The sequence below is a fragment of the Schistocerca cancellata genome, chromosome 4, assembly GCF_023864275.1.
Source record: "Schistocerca cancellata isolate TAMUIC-IGC-003103 chromosome 4, iqSchCanc2.1, whole genome shotgun sequence".
NCBI lineage: Eukaryota > Metazoa > Arthropoda > Insecta > Orthoptera > Acrididae > Schistocerca > Schistocerca cancellata.
Window position 1 is genome coordinate 180,721,769 of NC_064629.1, and position 13,526 is coordinate 180,735,294.

A 13,526-nucleotide genomic window follows, 5' to 3' on the forward strand; every position below is an offset into this window, starting at 1 on the left:
GCAATGCAAGATGAACCCTATTTTCGCGAGAAATTTATATCGAGTATGCAATGGCACTACCTGACGTTATCAAGGAAAGCGAGTAGCTACCACGACATTAGTACTGTCTGCTGTGGTTCCACTACTAACTCTGTGCCGATCCTCAGACATGCCCTCTGATGGGATGACGACAGACTCTGGCATATATATATCAGCCCACGGCCAGCCTAAGCCAGTGCCGACGTGAACAGTGGCGTGCATGTCACAAGTGTTATCGTACTGCAGAGAGTGTTAGTCTGGTGGGCTCTATTTGTAATAGACAGAACTCTGATGCTGCCTGAAGTGGTCTGTGTTCGGTAATACAGAGCTATGAATGCTTTCACTGTTTCTAGATAGTGTCCACTATTTAGATCTCTCGTTGTGAATAAACTCAATTGTTTGTGGGTGTAGATTACCTTTTACAAAACTCAAGATATGAGATGTGTACAAATCGGACTTTGAACAATTTTACAATTAGCTGAAAGTTCAGGTTTTCAACTGTTGAACATTTACAATTCCTTATGCAAACGGCACAAGGTGAACGAGAGCTAACAACATGTATATTACACATAGTGTGTCAGTGAATGTAGCACTCTCATCAGCCACTATTACAGTCTTCCAACCATTTATCGAACAACTTGAAGAGCTAGATGCTTACAGTTGATGGTTGTAGCTATATTTTTCAGCCTGTCAAGTTCCTGATATGGAAACACAAAAGGTCATCTCAAAATATATATAAAATGTAATGTAAAAACTAGGACTGTAAACAAATCCATCAGAACGTGAGTTGCTAGAATGTTTTCTTTATTGGAAGAACATTTTCCTATACAGAAACATATTATTGCAGCCAGGTTATAATTCTGACAGCACAAAAAGGACATGTAAGCTTTCACGGCCAGCGTCTTCATTAATTAAAACTTCCGGGCTGAATTGCCATGGTCCATATATAAAACTGCTTCTCCTTCCTGATGTTTCGTTGCCTACTGCAGGCAACATCTTTTGAGGTGAGCCGGCTCACCTCAGAAGATGTTGCCCGCAATAGGCAATGAAGCGTCAGGAAAGAGAAGCAGTTTTATATATGGACCACGGTAATTTAGCCCGGAAGTTTTAATGAATGAAAAAGGACCTCTATCAATCATATGCAAACTAGGCTGCCAATCAACAAGGATTATGTACGAATTCCAAATTTAAATGTTTGTGTGGAACGGACTACATAGATACACTAATGTGGACGTTACGGTGCAGTTTATGCTCGGCTCTGGATGGAAGTTATGTGAATAGTCAAGCTCATGAAGAAGTTGGTGCAGTCCAGATTTTGATTCTGGTGGAAGAAGATGTCATGGAGGTCACATTCTCCAGTACAGGTTATGTGGGACATCCTGCTCATGCCACTTCTGGGGGGGGGTACCCCACCTACACTGTAGCCAGGAAGACCTCACAAACAACTACACCACCAGCAGTGCTTCTGTGTCACTGCTAAACCAGTCCAGTTTCTTAAGTTTAGGGTCACCAGTGTTGCAGGCAGCCAACACAAACCTTTGGGCATACATGCATCATTTGTCTTTTACAGCAGTTCCCAGTTTCACTTCACCCTTTTAGTAAATTTTCTGGTGATAGCTGACTCCAAGGTGGACATTGTTTGGGGGCTGACTCTTTCCACACTTTTGGATTTATGGCTCATGAAACAGTGCATGCCATGCAATCTGAAGGGCCTTGCGTCACCATAAAGATATTCTGAGATAAACAGGCAAAAATTCTCTCACGTGAACTAGGGAAGACACCTGGTTTCGAAGCTCATGTCACTAAGTCATGGTGACCCACAATTCTTTCAGAAGCTGTCAAGTGTCCTTGGCTCTTAAGAACACTGTCATAACTAGAGCTGGACAGACTTACTCATGAAGACATTTTAACACCTTATTCCCCACACTCAATGGGCAACTCTCCCAGTCATGGAACACAAACTCAACAGCACCTTAAGACTTTGTGCTGATTTCAAAATAACAATAAATGTGCAAGCTGAAGTGGAGTGTACAGAAGATTAGTCTACCTCAAGCAAAAATATTATTTGTTGTTAAAACTACATTTTCTTGTGAGCTATGGCTAGGCTTGGGTTATCTGGTACCAAATGTTTGCTGGATGCCACCATCAACTGATGCCCTATTCATGTGCCTGGGCAAACTCCACTCGCATGGGTGGCAATGCTGATGAGGCCACACTTCCAGAACAAGCATATGTAGAAGCAGCCTGCCAATCATGGAGTTGGAAATGATCACATGAAGGCCAGTTGCAGACCGAGGAACATGGTCGAGCCTAGACGTCAGCCTCTTTCATCAGCTGGCTCTTAACCTAAACAGACGCTCCTTTCCCATCCTCTCAGAAGCCAGATCCACACACCATCGGTGACCTCCGTAGACACTGATGTATCCCACGATTTCTAGAAAATAAAGCTGGAAATTGTCCAGTTTTACCATGGGATCTCTCTGTTGTTATTTCAACCATCCTCGCAAACTGGACACCCACAGATCTGGACAATATTTCCATCAGCCATCATGCACAACTTGTGTCAGAACTTGGTATAGTTCACAACATTTGGTCCAGTATTAGGATTAATTATCCTCCGAAGATGGTGGCCACACGAACATTGTCAGTCGAGAGCTGCGAACAGCATATCATTTTAGCCCATAGTCACATTAGAGTGCTATCTATAGTCAGTGTGACTGAGCAGAGCTCGACCTCCTAGTGACATATTTTACCATCTGCCACAGGCAAGTGCCACCGGCCCTGACTTGGCTCTCCCGTGCAACAGTGGGAGGCTCCTTAGAGCCAACAGTCACTCCCAGCACACTGTATGTGATGCATGCCACACCATCCCATGGAAAGCCACCTGTGCCGATCGCTGTTGGCACCAGCACTGTGAGGGGCCTGCGGCCTTTACGGTGGGTCAACACCACATCACATAGCCACTGTGGAGCCAGCACTACCAGCACGCCACTGTTGCTGCTAACCCCATTCACGCGATGGACTGTCATCACGTCCACACCCACTGCTTCCACACAGTGAAAATTAATATAAGTGTTATTAGCACCGCACACTCGTTTGTTGCTGTCACTTCACTAAGAGTACAGTGAGAACATTGTTGTGGACAGACACGAGTTTCAATTTCTGTGAGAATATCAGCCTTCTCTCAAAAGTTTATCATTCAGTAATTGCCTTTTCCTAAATTGAAACCGTGTCCGATTTGCATTCTCAGCAACAAGAAAGACAGGAACCTGCTGCCGAAAGTAAAAATTGAATCCCGTTGCCACTTTAAATGAAGAAATTAATAGGCTCACTCTCAGAAAAATTCAGGTAAGGTCTGAAGCATTGAGGTATCGAGTGACTATGCAAAAAGGTAGTAAAAACTATTGTAGGAGCCCCTAAGAAATCCACAGGTAGTTCCATTACCTCTCTCCCTGCTACTGCAAACAGTTTCCCTGCTGTAACTTTTATACTCATCTTTTCTAGAAAGACTAATGGAAATGCCACTACTTTCTTGCAAAGTGCCTGTGATGCAGTACACACTTGGTTCCTAACCACATGGATTCTTTTTAAATGTAGCCAGGTTGAAGTTCTCAGGATATGCCCCTACATGCGTCGAACCAGTAAATGCCTTAACAGATACAAAAATATTCGAAGTTTTGGCACAAGGGTTATCAGAGCGCAACTCAGATAAGAGAGGACTTAGTTACTGCAGAGGCTGTTATCCACACAGTGGTAAAAACAAAGTGAGGACTTCGAGGCTTTTGCTGCACAGGTATACAAACGGTTTTGTGTCACTGATACGTATTGGTGTCAGATGTGAAACAAAATGAAGTACTAATTGAGGGGGCTGAACCTATTGCTGTGGACGTATTCATTAGGGGTAGTATAAACCCACAAATAGGTGAGGTTAAAGTGGCCTCACAGCCTCCTTACATGAGGCAGTAAGGTTAGTCTTGCTGCACAAAGAGGCAGCAAGATTTGTGTCCATCTCATTGTGTAGTACCAAGCTGCACAAAGTTTTTAAAAATGACACCCACTGTTATCTCTGTGTAAAACCTGGATGTCCCACTGACTGGTGTCAGGCAATATACTGTCCACACTGTCATGAAGCAGGGCACATTAGCAGTCACTGTCCCCAGATGAGAGGGCAGTACAACCAGCAGAAAAACCCTCTTCAAAATTATAGACAATATGAGGGACCTCATTGGTGAAACAGGAAAGGGGTGTGGGTGGATTTGGTGGCAGGCACTCAGGCCCTGCCACCAAATACCATCCCCATGAAATTTACAATCCTTACTGTTATAAGAAGATATATGAGGTGGAGAACATAATTTTAGAAGGAAAACTTGATAGGAGGGCTGTCAAAATTGTAGTTGATACCAGTGCACAAACTATTGTTTTATTTCTTTCTCATAGCTATAAGCAGTTGCTGGGGGTTGGGTTGTGTTGTTTGGGGGAAGAGACCAAACTGTGAGGTCATCGGTCTCATCAGATTAAGGAAGGAAGTCGGCCGTGCCCTTTCAAAGGAACCATCGCCTGGAGCAATTTAGGGAAATCACGGAAAACCTAAATCAGGATGGACGGACGCGGGATCGAACCGTCATCCTCCCGAATGAGAGTCCAGTGTGCTAACCACTACGCCACCTCGCTCAGTAAGCAGTTGCTGAAGTCGCACACTGCCACATTAATGGGCTAGACGAGGACCTAATAGTACCGGCAGGAAAACATTTTGTGAAGCTACAAATCAGTGGTAGCAGTTACCAGTTTAATGTGGAAGAAGTGAAGGAGTGAAAAAGGGATTTCAATGTAACCTTAGGGAATGATTTCTTACATCAGCTTCAGGGCATGGTAAGATTATATGATGCAAACTGCTTAATTCAGTGTGGTAACTCACTGTTTCGGCAGTGCCCACACCTCACAGTGATGAGGAGCTTGCAAAGAAAGAAACATTTTGCAGATTTCCACACAACCATGAACTTGGATATTAAAAACCATCACTACCATTGCAATCAGCAGATGGCAAGAGAAAGTTCTCTGGACTGATATCAAAGCCCAAGAAACTGCTGAATCTGTCTTTTTTGTTAGTCCATTGAGCCAAAATGATGTTCTTGACAGGTTACAGATTTGCATAAAGAGAGGTAATAGTACAATGGAAGCAGTAGGAAAGAAGTTCTGTGTTCCAGGATGTATTGCTAACTTTGGTCAGGGAGGAATGGATACACCCCTTGGGACAATTCTTGCAAGTTTACAAAAGATTGAGAGGGAAAAAGTTACAGTAGTGCAATCAGTATAGATGTGGGAAAAAGAAACAGTTACCTGTAAAAAAAAAGTGAACAATTGCACAATTCCCTATAAATTAGTCGTATGAGAAGTTAGCTCACCTACCTCAGTCAAAGCAAAATTTATTATACCCAGTTTTAGAGGGTTTTGCTTGGTTGTTCAAGCAACAGCAATATTTGCCAGCAACAGCCCTGCTGCACTACAAAATTCCAACTGGAGATGCTAGGCCAATACAAAGAAACCATACGGAATTACTCCTCATTTACAATCAGTTGAGGAGGACACTATCCAAAAAGCAGTTAGTTGCAGGAATAATATAACCTTCAGATGGCTCCTGGGTTTCACCAATCATGGTTGTGCCACAGAAATCAATCAATGGTGAAAAGAGCTATCATCTACGCGCAATATGGGAACTGTAAATAAAATAACCACACCTGGTACTTACCCTCTACCCTGTATTGATGAAACACTAGACAGAGTAGGGAATTGTGGGTATTTTGCCAACCTTGATATGCAATCTAGCTACCACCACATTCCAACTGCACCCCAAGACCAGCCAAGAACTGGTTCTATGGTACCCTCAGAGTTGTAAGAGTTTTAAAGCATGTCCTTTGTTTTTAGAAACACACCTGTCACCTTTCAGAGGTTCGCTGACTTGTTGGAGGACTAAGCATACTACGCCTCTAGTCTATCCAGATGACAATTATCTTTCCCAGGACCATTGATGGACTTGTGGACAGGTTGAGAAATGTACTGTCAAAGTTGCAATGTGCAAATCTAAGTTTAAAGATAGAGAAGTGTTGTACTGCAGAGTCACAGGTTCAGTACCTGAGGCACATCATTAGTTCAGTGGGGGTGACGCCACACCCTTGTTTAACAGAAGAAGTTGAGAGTTTCCCAGTGCTCACTAATGCTAATGAGTTAAAGTTTTTCAGGTCTCATGAATTATTACTCTAGATTCGTGAAGGATTACACCATGATAACTAACCATTAACTAATGTGTTAAAAGAGTGTGCAGTTTTTGAGTGGATTGAAGACAATTAGTGATGAAGATGAAAGATATTTTGACAAGTTCACCAGATTTCTAAAAGCCTTTTATCTTTTCAACTGACACATCGGATTTTGCTGTCAGAGCAGTTCCGAGTCAAGAATATAATGATGATGAAAGGCTCATTAGTTATGCCTCCCACCAACTTAACCAGGCAGTGATAAACTACAGAACAATGGAGAAAGAATTACTGTCTCTCGTGTTTGGAATATACTACTTCAAATGTTATTCGTAAGGAAGAAAATTCACTGTGGTCACTGACCATGCTGCCATTTAGTGGATGTTGAGTTTCCAGGACCTAAGTAGTCATGTAACCCACTGGCCCTTAAAATTGTTGGAATACAACTGTGACGTGTGTCACAAACCAAGTAGATTACACAAAAACACAGATGTCCTAAGTTGGAAAGTCAGGGTGGTAGAAACAGATGATATGCCGATAGGGTTGAGACACACAAGAACGGAGCTGTAGAATATCACCAGTATGCTTCTCTTCCAGATTTTGTTACAAAGGACAGCATTTTATACTGAAAGATTCCCATTGGGAAGGGGGTAGTAATTGCTAAAGTTACACAATTTTGGTGGAAAATAAGAAAAAGTGATGTTGAGAAATATATTTGGAACTGTTTGTCTTGTGCACAACCCCCAAGAACCATGCCAGTTTCACATCACTGGATTAGGTATCATAGGATTGTTTCTACAAAGCATATAAGAAAATAAATATGTCCTACCCATTATCGATCATTTTTCTAAGTACTTAATCCTCGTGCCTTTTGCTGACATGGCAGCAGAAATGGTGGCTCATGCATGAGGCTATCATTACCGATCAGGGGACTAGTTTCATGTCTGTCTTGTTTCTGCAGGCAAGTAAACTATTATGAATTAAGAAATGGAGAACAATGCCTTTACATGATAAAGTGAATGGCCACCTTGAACGTGTACACTGAACTATAGTTCAGATGCCATCCTACTATGTTAACAGAACACATAATGACTGGGACACACAGTTTCTGCATATAATAGTCATATCCTTGAATCAACTGGGTATACACCCTATGAGGTGACATACAGGTGACTTAGGAACTCCTCATTCTTACTCAATAAGCTGCTGCCTGATGCAGAGCTTGCCAAAATTAAAATGCTGTCTTAAAACCATCTGTAAAATAGTGCAACAAAAATATGCCAAGACTACTGCCACACAAGTTCAACAAAGCAACAAAGGAGCTGTGCTTCCCCCTTACAAACTGGGTGATTTTGTCGTACTCTGTAACCCAGCCATTAATAAAGGAAAAACATAGAAATTCTCTCCCCTGTATGAAGAGCCTTATCTGGTCACATACTTAACATCTCCTGTTACTGCAGAAATTCGACTGTACCATGCTGTAATTTTTCACTTTGACAGACTAAAACCATATCATGGGCAAGCTCTGCCACCACCTGCTGTAACTGTGTAACCACCCCAAGCTAAAAATTCTGTTGTAAAGAAAGCAAAAAACATCCATATGCTTTACTGTCAAGGGATTGAAAATATTTCCTATTTCAATGTAAAGTCTTGCTGCCTACTGTTTTACGGGTATTATGGTTTTATTTGTTACTGCTAGTGACCCGTTGATGTCGATTTGAGTTGGTGCTGTAGTCTGTTTTATTTGTTCTATTGTGGATGATTTTTGTGTGGTTACTGATTTCATTGTACTTTTGTGTCATAAAGAAACAGATGCAGTCACAGATTTTCAATGAGAATATTATGTGGTTGCATAGAATTAGTGTAATTTTTTGCTATACAGAAAGGATAGTTTCGTAGGACAAAGAGTTTTTGTGAGCTGTACTTTAAATGTATTACGTTACTATAAGTTGTAACGTGTTATAAGGGTTAGCAAAGTGACAAGAGCAGTGACACCCCTTGCTTTTACTGTCTAAGTAGTGTGAGTAAAGTGAATATTTGTGTAATAACCGGCCGTATAAAATTAATTGAACCAGTATGTTGCTTTACGCCAAGTATTAGTAAATCAGTTATAGGAGATATGGGTGTGCTGCTGATACCATGAAAGTACAACTTTTTTCACAATAAAATTCAGTCATCAACTGCAAATTTACTTTAATTATGCTTTACTGGATGCAACAAATTAATTTGTCATCTTCAGAAGCCTACTGACAATATAAATCTTTAGAACTTAGCTACAGATTTATTTAAAGCATAAGAAGTATATTACAGAAACTTACTTACTATGGTTTAGCAGATGTCAATATCTTCTTCATACAAGCATAATGCCATGATATGTCCCAAAATGTATATATTGTATGTGAGTATTGTAAACACAGATTGACAATTTAGAGTAGCTGAATCACATCTATGTATCTGTTGTGCTAGGAGCAAGGAACATATATAAAATGTGAAAATTATCCCATTCCTTTTATATATTAGTAGAACTATGTGCCATTTTTTTCTAAATGTAACTGCTTTATATACAAACAACAGAAAATTCAAGATGGAACACAACAATATTATGAAAAGGATAGTTGCAACTCACCATTTAGCTAAGATTCTGAGTTGCAGATAGGCACAACAAAACAACTTCCAGAAAGCGAGCTTCTGGCCTCAATCAGACCCTCAGCATATTTCGAGAGGAACTGCTCCTCACTACAGATGTAACGGCATTGCTGTAGTTTTGTTTTAGGGTGCAAGAACAACTAATGTCATACATACTCATATCAGAACCTTAGAACATGAAAATGAAAAAGGAGGTAAGAGCAACTACACATTAAGCCCAATCAACAGAAGGAAAGACTGCTAAAAACAGGAACTTTCTCTGGGAGAAAGGTCCATAAAATACGTCACAGGGAAAACAGAGGTCCTAAACTAAAGATTAAATATCCTTTGCCATATTGCTATGACAGATAAAAAGTAAAACACAGTTGACAGCCCACACATCATTCGCTAAAGCAACCGATAACTAAGACGACAATCATACATTAGAACGAAAGTGGTTAAAAATGGGCGATCTGTCAGGAAATGGCGAATTGTCAATGGTTGACGACAATGAGCACGAAGTAGTGGGAGATCACCAATTAACAAATGGCAGTGGCTAAAATGACGGTGCCCAATACGCGACCTAGCTAAAATGATCACCTCGCACAGAGTGCTGAGATGTGGTCAGCCAAGCATTGGGGCAGGTTTAATTCCCCAGAGCTCATTCCTATGAAGGGAAGACCATTTGTGATGCCAAAGTGACACCACTTGCTGACAGACAGCAGCACAGAGATCATCAGAGGTGTTGCTGTGTAAGTCCAGCACTGGCTTGCCAGTTGGGAACGATAGAGAAGAGATGGCTGTGAGAAGACATCAGCCAATCGCATGCTGAGAAACTCCTTTCCAGGACAACAACACGACAGCAGGCCCCCCTATGTGAGGAGGAAAGAGGCGCCACACCTGACTGGTCACAGTCCATGGTCCAGTTGAGTAGCAGGTAGCAGCTTCGAGATTAGGCACTTAGGACTGTCTGTATTGCAAAAGATTGCTTATTTAGTACGTCACCCTTTGCTTGTGAATCATCTGTGTAATTCTTAAGTTAAGTATTGTCATTTACTTTTTTGTAATAAAATTCATCAAAACAATTTGTTTGAATGTTGTCTAGTGATCCAAGTAAGGAGGTTTCCTAGACACCCCATATTTGACGACTAACATGGAAACATAATATTTAACGATGAGGTGACAAGAAGGTGAACAAATACCATAGCAACACTGCAGAGCCTAGCTGCCACTTTTCTTTTTTTTTTTTTTTTGTGGTTTTCTGGCGCCTTAATTCTACCTTGTCTTTTCTATGCAGGGATGTATTTACAAGTTATAACAGGGTCTTCTATAGTGTTTTTGCTAATCAGTGTTTTCAGGTGGGCATTGCAGAAATTTTCTTTGCTTGTGTGCATATTTTTGTTGCTTGCATTGTCTATTTATTGCCTTTGCCTATTCCAAAATGAGCAACCAACCTCTACCATCCCCTGCTCAGGTGTCTCAGCTGCGATCGATAGATGCGACGCAGCTAATACAGATTTTTCAGTTTCAGATGCAGCAGATACCCACACTGCAGAACACTGTACAGCAGTTGCTGGCAAATGCTGCATGCCCAAAAGAATAGCAAGCAATACCTGTAGCTCCAAGTGCTATACCGCCTTTTCGCCAGTCTAACGAAAAAGAAGAGGAACGACTAATGGCTGCAACAGGATGAAGCCCATGTAATTGCTCAAAACATACCATGTACTGTGAAACTACATTACTTTTTGTCAACAAAGTGAATGTAGTAGCAACTAGGTACCAATTCTTTCATTGCAAGGAAAGGTCAGCACAATCTTATCACAAGTGGGTAACAAAATTGCAGGATATGACGAGGAAATGCAAATTCAAATTTTATATTCAGATGTTATGTTGCGTGACGCAATCATGTACAATGTAACTGATGTCAAACTTAGAGAACAGATTTTGAAACAGTCAGATCCATCATTTCAGCACGTAGTGCAAATTCTCGCTCACTAAGATTCAGGTGCCGTAACGGTTGATAAATTGGATTTAGTCATCCCTTGTTTGCAACTGGCCCAATAGGCAGCAACAGCGCGTGCATGCGACACTTTGCGTAAACAGTTCTCTAAACAGGCGAACAGAATTAAGTCATGCACTCGGTGCTATTCACAGCAGACACACCAAGACTGCCTATGCAGACAAGCACAGTGTTACACCTGTGGAAAGACAGGTCACATACAATCCATATGTTTGCAACGGAACAAACATAAGAATTCTGCCCACTCATACAAAGCTAATCACAAGGCCCATGTAATCAATGCAGTGTATTCAAAATACAAATTAGCAAAACTAGCAAGCGAACAGTTTATTCAGTGCTACGTCAGTCCAACAAACTCTGTTCATTTGCGTATTGGTGGAAAATGTGTGATGTTTCAGTTGGACATACGTGCCTCTGTTATATTGCTGAATTGTAACACATATGAACTATTAGGCTCCCCAGACCTGTCTAGAACTAGCACATACCTGTCAGCTTATGATGGGCAAGACATTCCTGTTCTCGGAAAATGTACTTTGCCTGCCATGTATCGCTCGCATACGCGAACTGTGACTTTCACTGTGCTATCATCACGCGATTGTGAGAACATATTTGGCCCTGATTCATTTGTGTTTAAAATTCAGATCAATGTGTTGTCAGTGACTGCATTCAATGCCAAAGACATTGTAGCTAGCTTGCTGAAAGAATTCCCTGAACTCTTTTCTGAAGGTTTAGGCAAGGCTAACAATTTTGTTGCACACATTACTATGAAAGACAATGCTCAGCTGAAATTTTGCCGGGCCAGAAGTGTTCCCATTGCATTACAGGACAATGTCTCTGCTGAATTTAAAGAATTGCAAGATAGCGGAGCTATTGCACCCATAAAGCTAGTCAATGGGAAAGTCCACTGGTTTTACTCCCCAAACCTTCAGGTCGCATTCGCCTCTGTGCTGACTTTAAGTCTACAGTCAACCCACAAACTGTCATTGATACTTATCCATTGCCATGCCGGAGGATATCATGGCCAGGTTAGGTGCTGGTCGCTTTTCAAAAATTGATTTGCGTGACTCGTACCTTCAAATACCACTAGATGAAGAATCTCATTGTGAACACTTATATGGGCTTGTTTAAATATTTGGCAGCGCTCCTGCACCTGCCATTTTCCATGGTATTTGGAACAGCTGTCTACGCCAGTATCAAACTGTTTGAACTATTTGGACAGTATTATCATAGCAGGTCGTACACCTGAAGAACACATTGCAAATTTGCGTGCTTTGTTTCGTGTGTTATCTGAACAGGATTTAAGTGTAGACTGGACAAGTGTGATTTTTTTTTAAACCTGAGTTGCAGTATCTTGGTCATGTCAAAGCCACAATGTACAACCTCTTGTCACATTTGTTAGCCATACGGGACCTGCCAGTTCCCCCGACAATGTCACAGAATTGCGGTCAGTCTTAAGAAAAATGATCTACTATATTTGGTTCATACCAAATGCTACACAAATCGCAGCTCCATTGCATCACTTGCATTACAAGAATGTTCCCTTTGATTGGACAGATGAGTGTTGAGAAGCTTTTCAAAAACAAAGATGCATTGCTCTGTGATCAATGCTTGGTTCACTTTGATCCTGACAAACCAGTTGTTTTGCAAGTTCACACTTCTATCGGTGCAGTGCTTTCACTCAGAATTTGTGATAAAGACAGGCCTATTGCTTTCACATCAAAAGTGTTGTCCAGAGCACAGTGTAACAATTCACAAATAGAGAAAGAGGCACTGGCTATTGTGTATAGTGTCATCACATTCCACCATTATTTGTATGGCAGAAAATTCTAATTAGTAACGAATCACAAGCCATTGCAGTCCTTGCTTCATCTGATGAAGCCAGTTTCTGTACAAACTGCACAAAAACTGCAAAGATGGGCTTTGTTGTCTTCTCAATACCAGTACAAGATTGTGTATCGTCTGACAACTAAACATGGCAATGTGGATGCACTTTCACGTCTTCCGATTGGCCCTGATACAGACTGATGCTTCTGCTGCATCTTCTTGTCCAATTGATGCTCAGGATTCTGAACTGCTTCAATCCTTTCCTCTGAATTATAGGAAAATTGCACAGGCCACGGAAGCTGATACAGGTTTGAACATTATGCTAAAATACATTCACACATCTTGGCCTCACTCATAGCATAGCATTAAGAACTCTGTAGTGCACCGATACTTTGCAATGTCTGCATAACCTCACTTACGGCAAGGTGTGATTCTTGTTCAAAATGACAGTGGACAGTCATATGTGTTTATCCCTAAAGCTTTGCCAAAAGAAGTGTTGCAGTTACTTCACCAAGGACACCGGGGGATTGTTTGTACGAAACAATAGCGCGTCGACACTGTACTTGGCAGAGTATGGACACCCAAGTAGAAAAGATGACGTCAGTGTCACGCATGTGTGGAAAATCAGTCCACTGCACCACAAAAATTCTCTGCTTGGCCTAAGTCTCTATCACCATGGCAACGTGTGAACATAGACTTTTGGAACATTCGTTGGTTGACTGCGGTTGATTCGTATATCGAGTTTCCTTCTGCTGCACCAATGAACTCAACGACGTCATGTAGCACAATTC

The 13,526-nt window shown here is 41.4% G+C and overlaps 1 protein-coding gene across 4 annotated transcripts in view; it reads right to left on the bottom strand.

Annotated features, from left to right (window-relative positions):
• LOC126183663 (ATP-binding cassette sub-family B member 6) overlaps positions 1-13,526 on the bottom strand; it is a 161,781-nt gene that overhangs the window by 25,673 nt on the left and 122,582 nt on the right. The gene's annotated exons all lie outside the window — the stretch shown is intronic.